The sequence below is a fragment of the Lactuca sativa genome, chromosome 7, assembly GCF_002870075.4.
Source record: "Lactuca sativa cultivar Salinas chromosome 7, Lsat_Salinas_v11, whole genome shotgun sequence".
Lineage (NCBI taxonomy): Eukaryota > Viridiplantae > Streptophyta > Magnoliopsida > Asterales > Asteraceae > Lactuca > Lactuca sativa.
The window spans coordinates 79,229,218-79,248,168 of record NC_056629.2 but is presented as its reverse complement, the minus strand read 5'-3'; positions in this window follow the sequence as shown (position 1 = coordinate 79,248,168).

Below are 18,951 nucleotides of genomic sequence, written 5' to 3'. Positions count from 1 at the left end.
ATACCTGAATTTACACTACACTATCTTACTTTAGGATAATATGCCTAATTTGTTATTATGTGTTAAATGATTTATATTAGAGCATGCCTTAGATTGCCAAACTGCTATTACTTCAATGAAAGGTCTATTGCCGACCATAACTTGGATAAAAGAAAATTATGTGTTCAGGCTTCTAAACGTTTAACTACGGTATTAGAACTGTCATATAACTTTTCAAAGTAGTAAGGAAGATCATGCGTCTAAACATAACTTAAACCTTCTCTATCATAATAAACTCGCGTACTCTAAATGATTGTTCTGATGTATAGAACGTCATGGTAAGACTACATGGCGGATTAAGAATGATAACGGAAAATCAGCAACTAAATTGCGAAGGGTGAAATGGAACAACACTAAAGAGGAGACGAGAAAAATTCGTACGTACGTGGTGAAACGATAATCATTATTAGAGCACCTTGTAGAGTCTATTAGTACATGTGCTTATTTGGACATATTCTTATGTGTAAATCATTTTGTGATTTTAGAAATAAGAACTTAAGGAATTGTGAGGCAATTCTTGGGCCGAGTATCAGTAGGTGTGAAATGTAGTAGAGGCAAAAATTATCGGAAGCACAAAACTCGCACTTAGATCAGGAAGAGTCACAAGGTTACCAAGGCACTAATAGTTGAATTCGGTTTGTTGATTTCCATCATTACCTTTGTTTCAGTGATGTCTAAGAAGACGATTAATATTCCGACCATAATGGTCATTGAGTCCGATTTAAGAATAAATCCATGAAGTAAGTTACTTAGTTATGAGAACCTTGTTTATCGTATTGTCTGACTTTAGTCAAGAGATTGAAGGAAAAGATAACTGAAGCGATCGACAGAAGTATCGCAACCTTCGTTAGAAACTAAGCAGCCTGTAGCTAGAAATTCTACCTGTTATGATGTGATTATATCACATTAGAACATGAAGGAAGGTATCTTCCATGCTAAGTCTGACTCAAAAAGACATGATTCTAGCAATTGCATCATACAATGGAAGGTCATTAGAGCATGACCCATCAGTATGTTCCGATAGGTGAAGTAAGGACATTATCTTAGGTTAAGTCTATTCTAGAAGGACCAGAAGTCTCTGATGAACATCAAATTTAGAATGAAGAGAAGGTGCAAGATTGAGCACCACTAGCGGTCAATAAGTCCAAGAGTTAGAAACTCATATGAAAAGACATAAGGTTTTGATTTCTACCTATGATGGAAAGGTAATGTGCAAAGTCATTATACAAGCCTTGCTTTTTTGATGAATTCGGGACGTAATCATCCTAGGGGGGAGATAATTGTAACGCCCGCTAGAAGGGCTAGATGGTTAAGGTATAAAAGGATGATATATAGGAATTATAGATAGAAAATTATTTAGGAAAAATAATCTAAATTAAAGTCGTAGTATTCATAAAAGCGAACTCCTACATATAGGGAACATCCAATTTTGACTTCGTAAGAAGAAGTTATGATTTTTCGGATCATTTAGCACAATTGTGTTAGCACAACAACTGAAATTCAAATTGGTCGACTGTTAGGCAAAACAATCTAAATGAGAGTTGAAGATCTCGTCAATATCTATATGTCAATACAAAGACATTCGATAACGGATATCATATAGAAGAATTATGAGTTGTACATGGACTTTAACAGTCTAAGCCCGTTAAAAGTATAACTTTAAGCTAGACTCATATTGCTTTTAGTGTAACTTATATTTATATTCATAGTCATTGTTATGGATTTATTAATAAGATTTATCAGTGATTGCAAGTCATTATACTGATTGGTCTACTTGTGGGAATCATGTCTACTCTGTATACCAAACGGACCCTACCTCCGATATGATCCTACCGGGTTATTCCTTACTCGATAGATCTTGATGTAGACATTAGTATTAATGAGGTATCTAGACTACCATTGGTCATCAGGAATATAAGACTAATACCTAGGTCACATCAAAGGAAAAGCTAAGTGCTAAGGCAAAGTTCTACCCAAATTCTGAGGCATCCACTTTTAGCAAGTGGGTGTATATTTACTTTCATCTTACACACACACACACATACACACACACACACACACACACATATATATATATATATATATATATATATATATATATATGAAGTATTTACATAATTGAATGTTATATGTGCTTATGTGCAAAGATGTTATGTGTTATATGAAATGTTATAAAGATAAATTTATATGATTTATACCGTATATGTATTTTAATGAATTTAATACATTGGGTAATGAAGGGTAATGAAAGTTTAAAATGATAAGATGCCATAGTACGATAAAAGATGAAAATGATAGTATGATTCTCACGACTTTAATAGTACTATTGTATGGTTAATAAATTAATTAGAAATCAAATATATAATTTGTTAATATATTATCAGAATAAAATATTAATTAGAAATTGTAATATTTAATTAAGAATTAATCAGAAATTAATTGGAATTAATTTTGGGATTAATTGGATTAATTAAAAGTATAGGGGTTAAAGTGTAATTATTCAATAGTTGAGGAAGAGGCATTCTAGAATCCTCCAATGCCTTGCACGGTTTTAATAGGGTTCTAGAAGATCTAGAATTATTCTTAGAGGATAATTAGGAAGTTGGATAATTACCAAATAGAAATAATATTATTTTATTCCTTTTCAGGTTATCTAGGGTTTCCTGGTTACACTATAAAAGAGACCCGTGGGATACAAATTTCGGCCATGACATTCCTTATAGGGTTAGGACGAAATTTCCACATCTCTCCTTTCTCTCTTCAAACTCCTTGGTTGCTAGGGTTTGGGTGTGAACCATTAGAGGCACAACACTTGTGGTGCTTTCTTTCAAGAGTTTTTCAAGAAGGTTTTTTCTTAGTTATTTACTACAATAACTAAAAGGTATGTAAACCCTAATTTTGTTGTGTTATATTCGAAAACTAGCCTAGGGTTTATAGTTTTTGTTGTTCAATAGAATATATTACTTTAATAGTGTTATGACATAGATCTTTAGGTTGCATGTAACCTTAAGAGTTAAGGATTTATCCACGTTAGTGCATGTAAAATCCATCAGTAGTATCAGAGCGTAGGTTGTCTAACAATTGAATGTATATTTCTAGAACCTGAACAAAATCGATTTTTTCTGAAAAATCAGACACGAAGTGAGCTTAGAGGTTCACGACGTGAGCACAGGTTAATCCATAAATCTGTTTCTGCCAGACTGTACTCACGACGTGAGCAGTCCATGCTCACAATGTGAGCATACTATATTCCGAATTTTTGGATTTTCTTGCCTAATTTGCTTTTTTTGGTTATTTGGTAATTATCTTTTATATAGTATGTCATAATCCAAATTTTGGTCATAATAGATAATTAAATAAAACCCCAAATATTAGGAGATGATTAGTGATAAGATAATGATAAATTTATATGATTAAAATTATCGTCATGGATCTTATTATTAATTTAATTAAATGATTAATTAAAAGATAATTAATAAATCCATAATATGGATTAAATTAAATTAAATTAAAAGTTTAACTTATTAAAAGATTTTACCCTTGTAATTCTAAAATGTTTTAAAATACACCGTATACTATGTATATATAATTAAAAGATTAATATATATTATATGTATAAGAATAGTCAGTTAAACGCTAGTACACCTCATTCACGAAACCATGTTATAAAGAAGGTATAAGGAAGCGGCCTATAAAATGGCTATTGAATGGATGTTCGCTCTCACCCATCACTCTCCTGTGTGGTGGAGGGTTGTTAGACGAACGAATTTCATATGACCTAACCTCATTAAAAGTATAATGATTTCAAGTAACTAAACTGTTTTCTAAAATCTCACTCTTAGTTACTTAAGGGAAAATACGATTTTATATGCTAATACATGAAATTGCACATTACACTTTATAAGTCATTAGTTGAGCGTGTGTCGTTAATAGGAAAACTAATGAGGGAGTAATAAAAAGTGGTAGTGGATGCCTCGAAAACTATCGTTGATTAATGGAACGTTTGTGGCTAACCGACACATTAAAACGAGATGATAAATGACATCGAGAGTGCCAAGCTATTTTACATGGTTATTCACATATCGTTTGTGATCCTCGGCGTCCCAGTCACAAAAGTGAAAGCATAATCTGAAATTAAACATGCCATTGATTAGATTCAATGAATCTTAGAAGATCTAGGAGTTTCATAAGACTGAAATTGGTAAAAGCCTTACCTACCTAAAATAGATTCGAATTTGATTACAACATCCCTCTTCAAAGTTTGAATCGAAATGGATCCTACCCTTAATTTAAGTTTATGGGTTAATAATTAAGGACTAAAATTAACTAAATTGAATTCTCTTTTCTCCTATTATAGATGCCAAGTCAAGACAAAAATGGTCTTCCTTATTCTTTTGGAAATGGTTTTTCCATTCCTTCTGAATATGATCTTCCACTATCAGATAAAGGTGAAAATGCTTTCTCTTCTTTGGGAAATGGTGGAACTGGACATCATGCTTCTTCAACCCTTCCACCTCCACCTCCAGTAACTCTCCCCATCTTACTTTTTCCTCGAGTTGAATGATACGAAACTACTCAATCCCTATTGGCATGTAAACATCAAGATGGACATTCTGTGTGTACGCATGTTCTGGAAATGAAATCGTACATTAAAAATTTTGATAGAATGGGTGTCATTTTGCTAAAGGAGCAAGCCATTGATTTAGCTCTACTTTTGCTTCCTAAGTCATATAGTCTGTTCATTGAGAACTTTTCTATGAGAAACCTCGACGTGACCCTAATTGATCTGACCCAAATGTTGATTGTTGTTGAAGCAGAAATGTAACGTCGTAAATTTTCAAACAATTTTTTTTTCAATTTAAAATCACATAATTCTCATAACACGTTTCACCAAAAATCCCAATTATTTAATTAACAAAACGCAACTCCATAATTGTTTAATTAATAATCCAAGATCCTCAAAACATAACTCTTTCTCTCGTGTGTACCATCGAGCCAGCCCCTTCCTGATATCCTGAAAAGTACCTGAAACACATATCACATAACAAGGTAAGCACGAAGCTTAGTAAGTTCCCCAAAATACCACATACACAAATAATAAGCCTCTCATGGCTATAACTCGGCATGGACCCTCTGGTCTCATACGTCTCAGGTAGACCCTCCGGTCATGTGTCTCAGTGAGTACCCTCCGGTCTCACAGCTCGGTTTGGACCCTCCGGTCCTGTCTCAGTGGAAACCCTTCAGTCCCACAACTCGGTTTGAACCCTCCAGTCCTGTCTCATTGGAAACCCTCCAGTCCCACAACTCGGTTTGGACCCTCCGGTCCTGTCTCAGTGGAAACCCTCCGGTCCCACAACTCGGTTTGGACCCTCCGGTCCTGTCTCAGTAAGCACAAAATATAGCATATATATCACATAAAAAATGCATAATATCACATAACTTAAGTAAGCTTATAAGACCCTCCAGTAACTCATAGATACCACTCATGGTAAGTATAGTGAGAAGACTCACCTCGGATGATGAACAGCCCCTATAAACGTTGTTGTTGCGCACCGACCTCTATCTCTGAGCCAAACCCACAATTAACTCAATTAGGAACTAAGTCCAAACTCTCACTCATTACGACTAAAGGTAGTCTACTAACCAGCCCATCCATAACCAAAAACCCATTGGTCCCACCAAGGCCAAATAACAAATGGGCTCTCTCGAGGCCCAACTCTCAAGTCCAAGTGGCAAGCCCAACTCAAGGGCCCGAGGCACACACACACACACACACACACACATATATATATATATATATATATATATATATATATATATATATATATATATATATATTCCTCTGGTCCAAAACCCTAGTGCAACAAGCCCAAACTCCATGCCCAAAATGAGACTTAGCCCAAAAGTCCACAATGAGATTACGCGGGGCATACCTACCTTGGTATGCTCAGCATACTCACGAATCCGGATTGGCCATCGGGGACACTTGGTCAGTACGCGGGGAGTATTGGAATTTCGCTCGGCATACTTCCCAGTCTCACTCTTTCTACTCATTTGGTCTTAATCAGTTAAGACCTTGGCTCATATCACAAATCTAGACTCCCTAATAGCTCTTACTCCATAAATTCAGTGACTTTATGCCTTTGCATGGCTGATAAGGTCACAACCACAGAAAACTCTCACTCTCTTATCTCAAAATGTTCATATCTCATGCATGGCTTGATTCCAATGTCCAAGTCTTGATTTTTATGACATTACTCCACTAAATACACTCAAAGGGGTTGATCATAGTCTCTGGAGCTCAAATATCACATAAAGTCTCCAACTTTTGGGACAAAACCCTAAAATACTCTATTATAATGCACAAAACAAAAGAATGTGAATGCTTGGAGCTTTATACCTCTAGATGAAGATCCCAACTCAGATATGCTCAGATCCAAGGCCTGGACTCTCACTCCTTCTTCTCCAAAGCTACTTCTTCAATCCAAGAACACACAAAATCACTTAAGAGAACTCAAATGGACACACACAAGCTTAAGAACGAGGATTAGGGTTTGAGAGGGTTTATTGTCTAAGGATGGTGGCCAGGAATGAGGCCATCTCATTCTTTATATAGAAACATCCCTCATTTAGGGTTTTCATTCTGAGCCTAGTACGCTCAGTGCACTAGCTGGTTTCGCTTAAAATTCACGCACATGAGTAGGCTAAGCGTACACACACGTACCCCCAGCGTACTCAGCTGCCACCTTTCTCCAATAAGGAACTTATCCTTCCAAAACTTCAAACTTCCATAGCCTCCTGGATATAACTCCGTTTACAATGAACCTTATATCCACATAAAGATGACAAGAAGCCCTACGCTTCTAGCAACTCATCATATCCCCGAGGCTTCCTCATGCCCGGGTTGCAGCCCTCGAACCCTAATCACGAACGATCTGAAATAGGATGTTGCAAGAAATGCTTAAGAGCACATTTGAAGCAGAAGTACTTGAAGGGTCTAATAACAAAGTTTCCAAGGACAATTATAATGGTGACAATAGTCGTCCAGAACATATTTCTCTTCCCAGTGGAAAGGGGTCGGCCAAGGTCAAACTGTTTGATCGTATGGTAAAGAGAAAGGCTAGTTCTGAGATAGTTCCATGTCCTAACCCTAAAGATTCCATATGTTTCTATTTCCAATTAAAGGGAAATTGGTTGCAAAGCTTCCCTGACTACGTGAAAGATCTCATACATGGTAAAGTCAAATCGTGTGACTCTACTTCAGGTACATCCATTATCTTAACAAATTCCTATTTATAGATTCGTAATACATGATGTGATGATCATATTTTGATGTTTTGTAGGATCTAAGAGAAAGAAGGAAGGTTAAGAAGAGTGAGCTAAATCTGAACACGAGAGATGGATTTCGGTCACATGGTTCAATGATCAGAATTTAGAGATGCTACTTGGGAGTTTGGATAATATAATTGATTGCTTAGGAGATGTCTAGAAACATAGTTATTATGCATTGTAAGGAAAAGTTCCAATTTTTTGTTTATTATCAATAAAAGTAAAATTTTTATTTATCTAGTTGGCTTACTTTATATTTCCTTACAATGGCATCAATGAAAGTGTTGGTTACATTTCAATTATTAGCAAAGTTAATTTGGGATTTGACTCTTATTATATCACTTGTGGTGATGTCATAATTAACTAAGTGAGAAAGAATTCTCATCACCCAAGTTTCAATTGGATAGAAACTTGGAGTCATGCATTTCAATTGCGTGATGTATAAGAATCTTGATTGTTGGAAGATTATGACTAATTCATTGATCACATGTTTATGTAAGTCAAGTGAATGACGAATGAATCTAGTACATATTGATGTGGACTATTCAGATCTGCCACAAAGGATGATAACTTTATTCATTAGGATTTACTGATGTTTCAGTAAACATGGATGTGTTTATATGATTAAACAGAATTCTGATATTTTTATAAGTTTCAAAGAGTAGCAGAACGAATATGAAGAATCTATTAGGCGGAAAGATAAAAGTGTCTCCAATTTGAATGGAAAGGATAGTACTTTAGTATGATGTTTTATGATTATGTTAATGATTGTGGAACTATATCACAATTGATCCTCGAAGAACATCTTAGAGCAATTGTATGACTAAGAAGAGGAGTCGGATATTGTTGAAATGGTTCAATCAAGAGATGAGTCATACATTGTTTCCAATCAAGTATTAAAGCCATGCCCTAGTTATTACAAATTGTATCTTGAAGCTTATTTCGTACTAAGTAGGTTTATAACACCTCCTGAAATGTGGAGTAATAATTTTTTCGTACTCTAGAACATTTGAAATTGGTAGTTGTGATGTTTTGGTTAAAACAAACGATAAACTAAGACCAATTCAATGAAGTGTTTCTTGCTGGGAATCCACACTAACATTTTTAATATTTGTTTTAGCTCGTCAAGGAATGTTCCTTGAGAGAGAAACTTATATGTCAAGAAGTCAGTGGGAGTCTTATTGATCTTGAGAGTTTTAGGAGTCAGTCGACAATAAACCTTTTAGTCATCAGTAGCACACGATCTGAGGTTGATAACATATCATGTTAAGTTGACACATTCTTGTTTCTATGCACCTTCCAGTTGAGTTGGCAATGCTTTTGAGTTCTATGTTCTTCATTTAACTACAAAGGCAAAACACATTGGTTAGTGAAAGTACATTGATCAACATGGGTGAGCTTCTTAACAACACGGAAGCATTGGTAGGCCCTTGTGCTACCAGAAGGCAAGAAATTTAGAATAACGAAGTTCAATCCATGAAGGAAAGCTAAATTTGAATTTGGTTTTGTCCTAAAGCTTATCTTATGATTGTAAGTTGGAAACGATAGATTCACATAGATGGGAACGTATACACCATAAAATCTAGGTGGCAAAGGGTTTTGCTCTAATTTATGAGGATAATTAGGAGGAAACACTTTCGCTAGTAGATTTTAAAGATCTGATAAATATCATTATGGTTAGTGATTGTGTTTATTGCATTCTCAAATTCATAATATGGTTACGGCATCCTTTTCATAGTTCGAATTGTGAGAAATGGCAAGGAATTGTTTGAGATTTCAAGATATATAGATATAAGTTTTGAAAGGGTTTAAACACACACATGCTATCTAATGAAGGTGTATAATCTTATCAAAGCATCACGTATTAGAAATTTGCACTTCAGTAAGAAAGTCAAGAGTATTGATTTCTAGAAGTCCAGTTGATTTATGGGTACATTTCAAAGCTAGTGGGAGAATAATTGTTTTGGATTAGGTGTCTAAGCCCATAACTATAATTGGTATGTACTTGACCCGATAGTAACATGGTCCATTTTGGGTTGCATTCACCAGAACAATTTGATAGGATGGATTTTTGAGAAAGAGGTTATTTGTGATTTATTAATATATTATAAGTATAATATATTAATTGATAAATCATATTATTTAATTGGTATTGATCAAGAATTAATTTGGAATTAATTTAGTGATCAAAAAAGACTGATTAAATTAATAGGGACTGATTAATTCAATCAGTAATACTTATAGTTTTGGGCTAATGATCCATATTGATTAGGATGGACTAATTCTATGTGGGAATCCATGAAGAGTTAGTCCAAAGGGCTTATCATATGGATTAATGGATTAAAGGCCCAAGGAAGTGAATTAGGGTTTACAAGTTAGACTCTAGGAATTCCACACTATAAAATTAACCCCTAGACTCCCAAAATCGGCACTTGTGATCATAGATGAAACCCTAGACGAATTTGGAGCTTCATAATCTCTCTCTCTCTCTCTCTCTCTCTCTCTTTATCCTCCAATTGTTGGTGGTATTTTGTGAACCGTTTGAGCCATCACACTTGAGGTGCTAAGCTCTTGAAAGGCCAAAAACTACAAGCTACAACAAAGAGGTATTCATCTAACTATTTTTTATGTTGTTTATCTCCAATTGCATGCTAGTTAGGGCGTATGCTTTGGAAAATTGAAATTGCATGTATAATTGAGAAAACTTAGATCTAAAGCTTTAGGGTTGTATATGCACCATAGGAGTGTTATTGTACTTAAAACCCAACAAATTGTTATGCAAGTGATAGCATAATTGTTATGCTAGTGGGATCATAATTGTTATGGGAGTATTGCAAGTTGGTAATACTATTTTTAGAAAACAAAGTTTTCAATTTTCAAGTTGAAAATTTTGGGAATTATTTCTCTGTGATAGACTTAAGGGAGAGGGCACTCATACTTCATTTCAAATCTAAAGTTTTAGATCGAAGGGTTTTAATTGAACATAGTCTTGTACATATATGAATATCATGTTGAAATGATTCAACATAGGAAATCAATATATGGATATATTATAACAAGAAATACAAGGCCTTTATGTAAGACATAATGAACTGAGTCCCATGTGCTTCGGATATAGGATCGATTATGTATGTTATAATATTCACTTCTTCATTTTATCTAAATGCCATGTGAATTTAAAGGGAAAAGGACTAGAACTTTGTGTGACTAAGTTTGTTAAACAACTGTCAAGAACATTCTAATGTTATACCAAAGGATTGGTTACGTGTAAACAGTTGGAAGTATGGTATTGTTTGGAAGGACCATAGTGACATGTTTTAGATTGGGATGATTCTTGGTAAAATTGATGGTCGTATGGGAATATGGAAATGTTTCCATAATGGGAGTTGATTATTAAAATCTACACGTGACATGGAAACTTTAATGCAAGAAAGGTGTTCAATGAGTGTACCTTGAATTTGAGACTTCATTTCCATGGAATTGTTTTTAGTAACAAAGTTCCAATGGAAAATTTTGTAACGTCATTGGCTAAGTCTCTCTGAATTTGAAGCCTCGACATCACAAAAGGACAGTGCATGTTAAGTTGGAATTCCAATACATTTAAGATAGTAACAAGAATTTAGAATTGTGAAATGAGCATCATTGGAATAGTTTCAGTCGATCTATTCACTAAGTATGGACCATAGAGAAACATAGTATGCATGTTCATAACATGGCATGACTGATGTTTAACTCAAGTTTTTAGTTGATTACTCGAAACATTATTCAATGAATAAAGTCTTAATTATTATGGTGATTAAATAATACGGGTTTTATTTATATTCAATACTTTTGAGACAATAGGTAATTACGTTATTATTGTGTTTCACTTTAAATGTTTTACCTCCTGAATAATTTGATTATTTGAAATTCCACAGTTACTCATACTTTTGGAAGTAAGTATGAATTAAGACTGCAATGAATTTAATTGTAGATTGTCTAAAGAGTTTTAGACATAGCAATAGTTTTGTTGCAATGATCATGAGTACTTAGTAATGGAGATTTTAAGTATTGGATAAACCCACGCTTAGGGAATTACTTCATGAATTTTATCATGAGTAATTTTTCGATGATAATATCTTATATTCATAAAACGGAGATACATGAGTTGTGCATTGTTAATGCGGTAATGCATCCGTAACTTGATGATATAAAACGTATTGGTGTGCATGATTTGATGACTAAATAGTGCAAGCATATAAGTCAAAGTTTATTCGTTCCTTTTGCTCTAATGGGAAAAGCGACATCTTTGGACCCCTCGGTGATTTGGTGTTGAATTATAAGTGCTAGGTGTAGCCAAGACTAAATTAATGTGTTTGATTAGAAGTCTTATATCGTCATCACAAATCAGAAATTGGGAAACAAAATCTTAATCTTGGACAATGAGATTGATTATAATCCATGTCTCATGTTTGTATGATATCTTGTATAACGGGGAAATATTTCATCACTTATCTTAGGACACGTAACTAACTGGGTCAGAGTTCGACAACGACTTTTGGAAGCTACAATTTGCTGATCAGTTTGGAAGTTGTACTAACACCTATAGTTATAGACTTATCCAAGTGAGAGACAGTTGGATTGGGTGTCTAAGCCCATAACTATAATTGGTATAAACTTGAATTGACGGTAACACAATCCTTTTGGGTTACCCTCAAACCTAGCAATTAAATAGGATAACTTTTATAGAGAGGGAGATTATTGTTGGGTTTTACTTCAATAGTGTTACGACATAGATCCTTAAGTTGCATTTACCCTTAAGAGTTAAGGATTTATCAGTGTTAGTGCATGTAAAAACCATCATATCATCTGTGGGGATGAGAAATAAGAAGAACGGTCAAAGAAGGAGAGAATATGATAGTGGGAATAGAAGAGAGAAAGAGAGATTCAACGTCAGGCAGGAGCGGCCAGCAGTGAAAGGGTTTTGGTGGAATTTGGGTAAGATCCTAGGAGCACTTTGATACCATATTAAGGTAAATATTTTCCTATGAATGTGTAATTTCTTTAACTAAGATATAAATACATAATACAATGTACAGTGGGCTAAGAACTTGGCTAAAATATAACATACAATGGGGTAGCCAAAATATGACTTAACTATGTAAACTAATAGCTTTCTTAAAAGATGATGTTATTCATTTCATATTTCCCACTTTATGGTTCAGTTATAGGGTTGTTGGATAGGATAGTTATGTAAAACATGATACCATAAGAGCTTCAAATGTTTCTTTTATGAAGAGATCCAATATTATCTTTGATAAATTTATAGTGCTTTACAGGGATACAATCACAAAGTTGGAAAGTCTAACACCACCAACACCTATATAATCACAATACATTATCCAAATGGTCAAACATAGTTTCCCAAATTATAAAAATGTAAACTCTATTGACAGCATCAATATACTTAATATTGTTACCATTTTTGAGTATTTTTATTAGTTTTAAAGTTGTGAATTCAAATTTTGTATATACCCAAGTTGTATAATGTATCTAGTAATACCCGTAAACTCGAGACATGCATCATCATTTACTTAAGCCATGACGGAAATATAGTGGTTGAAGAGTAGAGTTTCACCAACACCTATATAATGAATTCAAATTTTGTGATTTTTGAATGTTTTCTATAAGTTTAAGTGTTTTACAATGTTTGTATTTGAGAGTCAATATAGTGGTTGAAGAGTAGAGTTTCACACAAAAAGTATAGAGTTCAAACTTTGACACACCTAAAATATTATTAGAGTTTCGTTATTGACCTCCCATGTAGGTCTTAAGTGGATTGACGCAAAGGAAAAGATGGGGGGAGGAGGAGTGGAAGCAACTACGAAGCTTCATAGACTCAATAAGTCGCTCTGATTATAGGATATAATGAAGCAAGCTAGCGACTCTCCTAGCGAAGGAAATGGGCATTCAGAAAGTGACTAGTTGATTTTGGAGAAGCTTTTGGAAGGTTTAAAAACATATATAGAGATTCATATAAGCGATAGCGAAGCCTAGACAGGTGCAGAGCAGGATCCAAGAGCTTAGAAAGGGTCGGGAAATGAGCAAATAAGTGGTTGGATTTCACTTATGATCGTGGACCACCAGATGGTGTTGATTACCATTATTTAAAACTAAAAAATAAGCAAAATACATAGAGAAAACTTGTATAGGATTTATCTTGACGATATTTTGTTGCAACGGCCTTTTGTTGTTGGCACATGACAATCTATATCGACGACATGTCGTCACTATATATATATATATATATATATATATATATATATATATATATATATATATATATATATATATATATATATATATATAGGTAACGCCCGTAGATCCGGGCTAATCAATTTAGAGGCAATAAGTGTCGAAAACGACTTTTCTGGAAAATATTATTTATCATAAATAATCCTAACCAAGATGTAGTATATGTTACAAGGTTTTCGTACATATAAAGAACGCCAAAATTCGAGTTATAACGAAGAAGTTATGACCCGTCGAAGTTTTTCGGCAAAACCGGCACGGCACCGAGAGACGTAAATAGTGAATTTACGTTGGAGGACTTTTTAGCCTTGGTGATCTAAATCAAATTTGTATTATACGTTAAACCGAGAACATCCATAAAAAGAACGCCCAAATCTAACTTCGTATGAGGAAGTTATGATTTTTCTAAGATTCGGCTTAGCAGTGCACGACCCGAAACTCGAATTTTAGTTCGAGGGGTTTTTGGCTTAGGCGACCTAAATGAGAGTTGAAGATCTCATTAATAGGAACTCAACGGTAAAAATATAGACGAAAATGGAGTTCGTATGAAGGAGTTACGAATTCTTCGCGGCCATTTAACAGTCTAAACGCCTCCTATTATTAAAATTTGATATCGGTCGAGAATTAGATGACGGAGTCTAAACGAAAGTTGTAGATCTTGATTTTACCTACACGTTGATATATATATATTTGTTATTACATTTATTGCAATGATTGTTTAATATTGCTACCATTTTTGAGTATTTTTAGTAGTTTTAAAGTTGTGAATTCAAATTTTGTATATACCCAAGTTGTATAATGTATCTAGTAATACCCGTAAACTCGAGACGTGCATCATCATTTACTTAAGCCATAACGGAAATAAATCCTCTAATATAGTATGTATTTAAAAAGAAACATTTGAAGCTTATTCTATAATATTTAGTATTAGGTGTAAGACCCATGTATTACATGGGTTCATTCAAAAGAAAAATAAATATGAAAATTCTAACCATTTGAAAAAGTTTGAATTTATAAGAAAAAATAGAAAAATATTGAGTTATTAAAATTAAAGTGATTTTTTATCTTTTAAATCTAAACAAATAATTTAGATAAATAAATAAAGGAAACTAATGAAGTTTTAATTTAGAAATGTTGAAATTAGAAGGAAACTCAATTATTGAAATTGATATATATTTATTATTACATTTATTGCAATTATTACATTTAAATATTATCTGAAATTTAATAAAAAGGAAAAAAAACCACAAAATGTCATGTGGGGAAAATTTAATTAAAAATAATCACAAAATGACATGTGGCCAAATCAATGAGAATGTGACATATGGCAAAAAGATTTTCATTTATTATAGTAGATAAGTTTGAGGAGCTTTATTTGAAAAAGTCACCAATATATAATCGAATTCTTTTGAAGGCCATTTTTATGTATAAATAAAGGATGAATCTACAATCAAGTTATTTGATGTTATTTTTTGACTTGATCATGATAATGAAGGCAATGTACTTGAAACTCGACAAATAGTTTTTGAACTTCTTGGTCAAGAGTATGAAGGCAGCATATTTGAAACACGAGGATGAGTTTTTTGCCTTGAATCTTTTGATGCCCTTCTAGAGATATACACAAATCTTGTGTAAATCCAAATTTATGGTAAATACATTGGGAAAAAATGGGTTAGTCATTTTAGAAAAATAGGTTTGCCCATTTTTAATACAAATTCCAGTTCGTGTATGAAACTAAAACGGATATGTGTTTGTATATATGTATTCACCTCCATGATACCTTCAGTTTGGTATATTATATGTCCAAAACGGACAATAAATGAATGAAATATTAGTCATCAAGGTTAAGGGGTTGGATATGTATCAAAAGGTTTTTTGGTTTCAATTGATATTTAAAACCTTACTAAAGACCAATGTTAGTTACAATTGTTGTGTGTAATGTGGTTGTCGGTTATAGCCTTTGTGTTTAATATGTTTGTTGGATACGATTTGGTAATTAAAAATCAATGAGAATTGTTGTATAAACACACATATACAACATTTTGAAGCACACCAACAACACCAGAAACCTGGAATCCTTTGTCCTCCTATTCTTGCTTATGTCTTCTTTTTTATACCAAGGTGCCAACTAAACCTAGTTGGTTTTGGCGACCTAGAAGAGTCATTATTACCTTTGTATCCTAAAAACAAACAACAAATGCAGGTTGAATTTGTTTTAAACAAAATTGTGTCAAATAGATGCCTCATTTTTCTATTGATCTTTTTAGTTTTTTAGTTTTTTTGTCACATATTCTATAATCATAAGATAGATTCGTTACTATAACGAAAATGAATAAAGAATCCAATTTATGTATTTTTTTTTGTTTCTATAAAAATTTAAAATAAACAACTTTTGATCTTGTTTCCTGCTCCAACTTTATACATTTCCAAAAAGACTATCAGAAAACAAATTGTTGTATTATTATTCTCTATACAGATTTTGTTACATGTGGTTTACAAATAAAAAGTATAGTGAATGATAATTTGTATTAAACATGAATGAGTTTTTGTGATTTTTGAATGTTTTCTATAAGTTTAAGTGTTTTACAATGTTTGTATTTGAGAGTCAATATAGTGGTTGAGGAGTAGAGTTTCACACAAAAAGTCTAGAGTTCAAACTTTGACACACCTAAAATATTATTAGAGTTTCGTTATTGACCTCCCATGTAGGTCTTAAGTGGATTGACGCAAAGGAAAAGATGGGGGGAGGAGGAGTGGAAGCAACTACGAAGCTTCATAGACTCAACAAGTCGCTCTGATTATAGGATATAATGAAGCAAGCTAGCGACTCTCCTAGCGAAGGAAATGGGCATTCAGAAAGTGACTAGTTGATTTTGGAGAAGCTTTTGGAAGGTTGAAAAACATATATAGAGATTCATATAAGCGATAGCGAAGCCTAGACAGGTGCAGAGCAGGATCCAAGAGCTTAGAAAGGGTCGGGAAATGAGCAAAGAAGTGGTTGGATTTCACTTATGATCGTGGACCACCAGATGGTGTTGATTACCATTATTTAAAACTAAAAAATAAGCAAAATACATAGAGAAAACTTGTATAGGATTTATCTTGACGATATTTTGTTGCAACGGCCTTTTGTTGTTGGCACATGACAATCTATATCGACGACATGTCGTCACTATATATATATATATATATATATATATATATATATATATATATATATATATATATATATATATATATATAGGTAACGCCCGTAGATCCAGGCTAATCAATTTAGAGGCAATAAGTGTCGAAAACGACTTTTCTGGAAAATATTATTTATCATAAATAATCCTAACCAAGATGTAGTATATGTTACAAGGTTTTCGTACATATAAAGAACGCCAAAATTCGAGTTATAACGAAGAAGTTATGACCTGTCGAAGTTTTTCGGCAAAACCGGCACGGCACCGAGAGACGTAAATAGTGAATTTACGTTGGAGGACTTTTTAGCCTTGGTGATCTAAATCAAATTTGTATTATACGTTAAACCGAGAACATCCATAAAAAGAACGCCCAAATCTAACTTCGTATGAGAAAGTTATGATTTTTCTAAGATTCGGCTTAGCAGTGCATGACCCGAAACTCGAATTTTAGTTCGAGGGGTTTTTGGCTTAGGCGACCTAAATGAGAGTTGAAGATCTCATTAATAGGAACTCAACGGTAAAAATATAGACGAAAATGGAGTTCGTATGAAGGAGTTACGAATTCTTCGCGGCCATTTAACAGTCTAAACGCCTCCTATTATTAAAATTTGATATCGGTCGAGAATTAGATGACGGAGTCTAAACGAAAGTTGTAGATCTTGATTTTACCTACACGTTGAAAAAAAGAACGTCAAAAACGGAACTTGTATGCGAGAGTTATGGTTTTTCTAAGTTTGAAGGCTGATACGCGATAGGGGGTGATGTGGCACCACCAGAATTGGACACATGGCACCACCAGAAGGCTGCCACATGCCCCAACTCAGTGAGTAGGTCCTCCTACTCGACGAGTCCATCAGTCAGCACCCCTATAAATAGAGGTGTCGGGTTCCCTCACTTCCTCACACCTTCAAACCCTTCAACTTTCTTTCTCTAGTTTCTCTCTCTAACCTACCTTAAGCCCCCTAAAGTCTAGGTGGACCCCCTAGCACCCGAAGGAAGCCTCGAGGCTCCCGGAGTCCCGAGAAAAGAGCCTTTTGGCTCGAGAACGCTGCTCCAGCGAAGCCTGGTTTTCGAGAAAACCCGCTGTAAGTGAGATACGCCTAACTATCTTTAGTATAGCTTATGTTTCATTATAGTAATGTTATTAGGTCCTTAAAATAATTATTTGAGCAATTATTATGAGTTATATAAGTATCATGTAACGCTTATATAACAGTAATAATAGTCATACTATTAATTTGTCGCGGTTATCGTTAGACTAAACTCTAGTGGTAATGATACTAGGTTTTGTCCGAGGGAAATTGTTTTAACAATAACGAAGTGTTGTCCGAGCACTGAGTCATCACCTTATCAGGTGAGTGCATGGTCCCTTTCATCTTACACATAGATATGAAGTATTTAATATATATTACGTGTTGTGAGTGCATAGTCCATTTCATCTTACACATAGATATGAAGTATTTTAATATAAATTACATGCTATGTGTGCATATTGTCTGAATACTTGTTGTCTATGCTGGTGAAAGATTTTTATACATGTTTTAAATGATGTAAACTGCATAAAGTATTTTATATCTACAAAATATGTTGGGTAAAACATGGGTAGATGAATGATGAGGGATAAAAGCTGAAATATATTAACATTAGTAGTATGGACCTAGTGCCCTATAGGTAAACATTGGCAGCAATGGACCTAGTACCCTATATATGAGCACTGGCAGCTGCACCACAACCCGTAGATAATTTAGATCTACGGTAAACGTCCTAGTAGTTGCGCTCTACGGACAGTATCGGCAGTTGCGCCTAATAGGGAGCCTTATGACCATGACAGTAGCGTTTAAGGGTCAATACCGGCAGAAGCGCCTCATAGAAAATGTCCCAATTCTGGCAGTTGCACCAAAGTGATAGAACTAACAGCTGTGCTTGACAGCTGTGTCATTGAAAACAATGGACTTCGCACATATTCCTTAGGATAATCCTTAGGAATGAATTAATGAGAAATAGTTGATCCTTAGGGTGAATCCTTAAGAATATAATGGGAATGGGTAATTGGGTTGATTGTTTGATGTTTAAATATAATAATTATATTATTATGGGTTGAAAACCC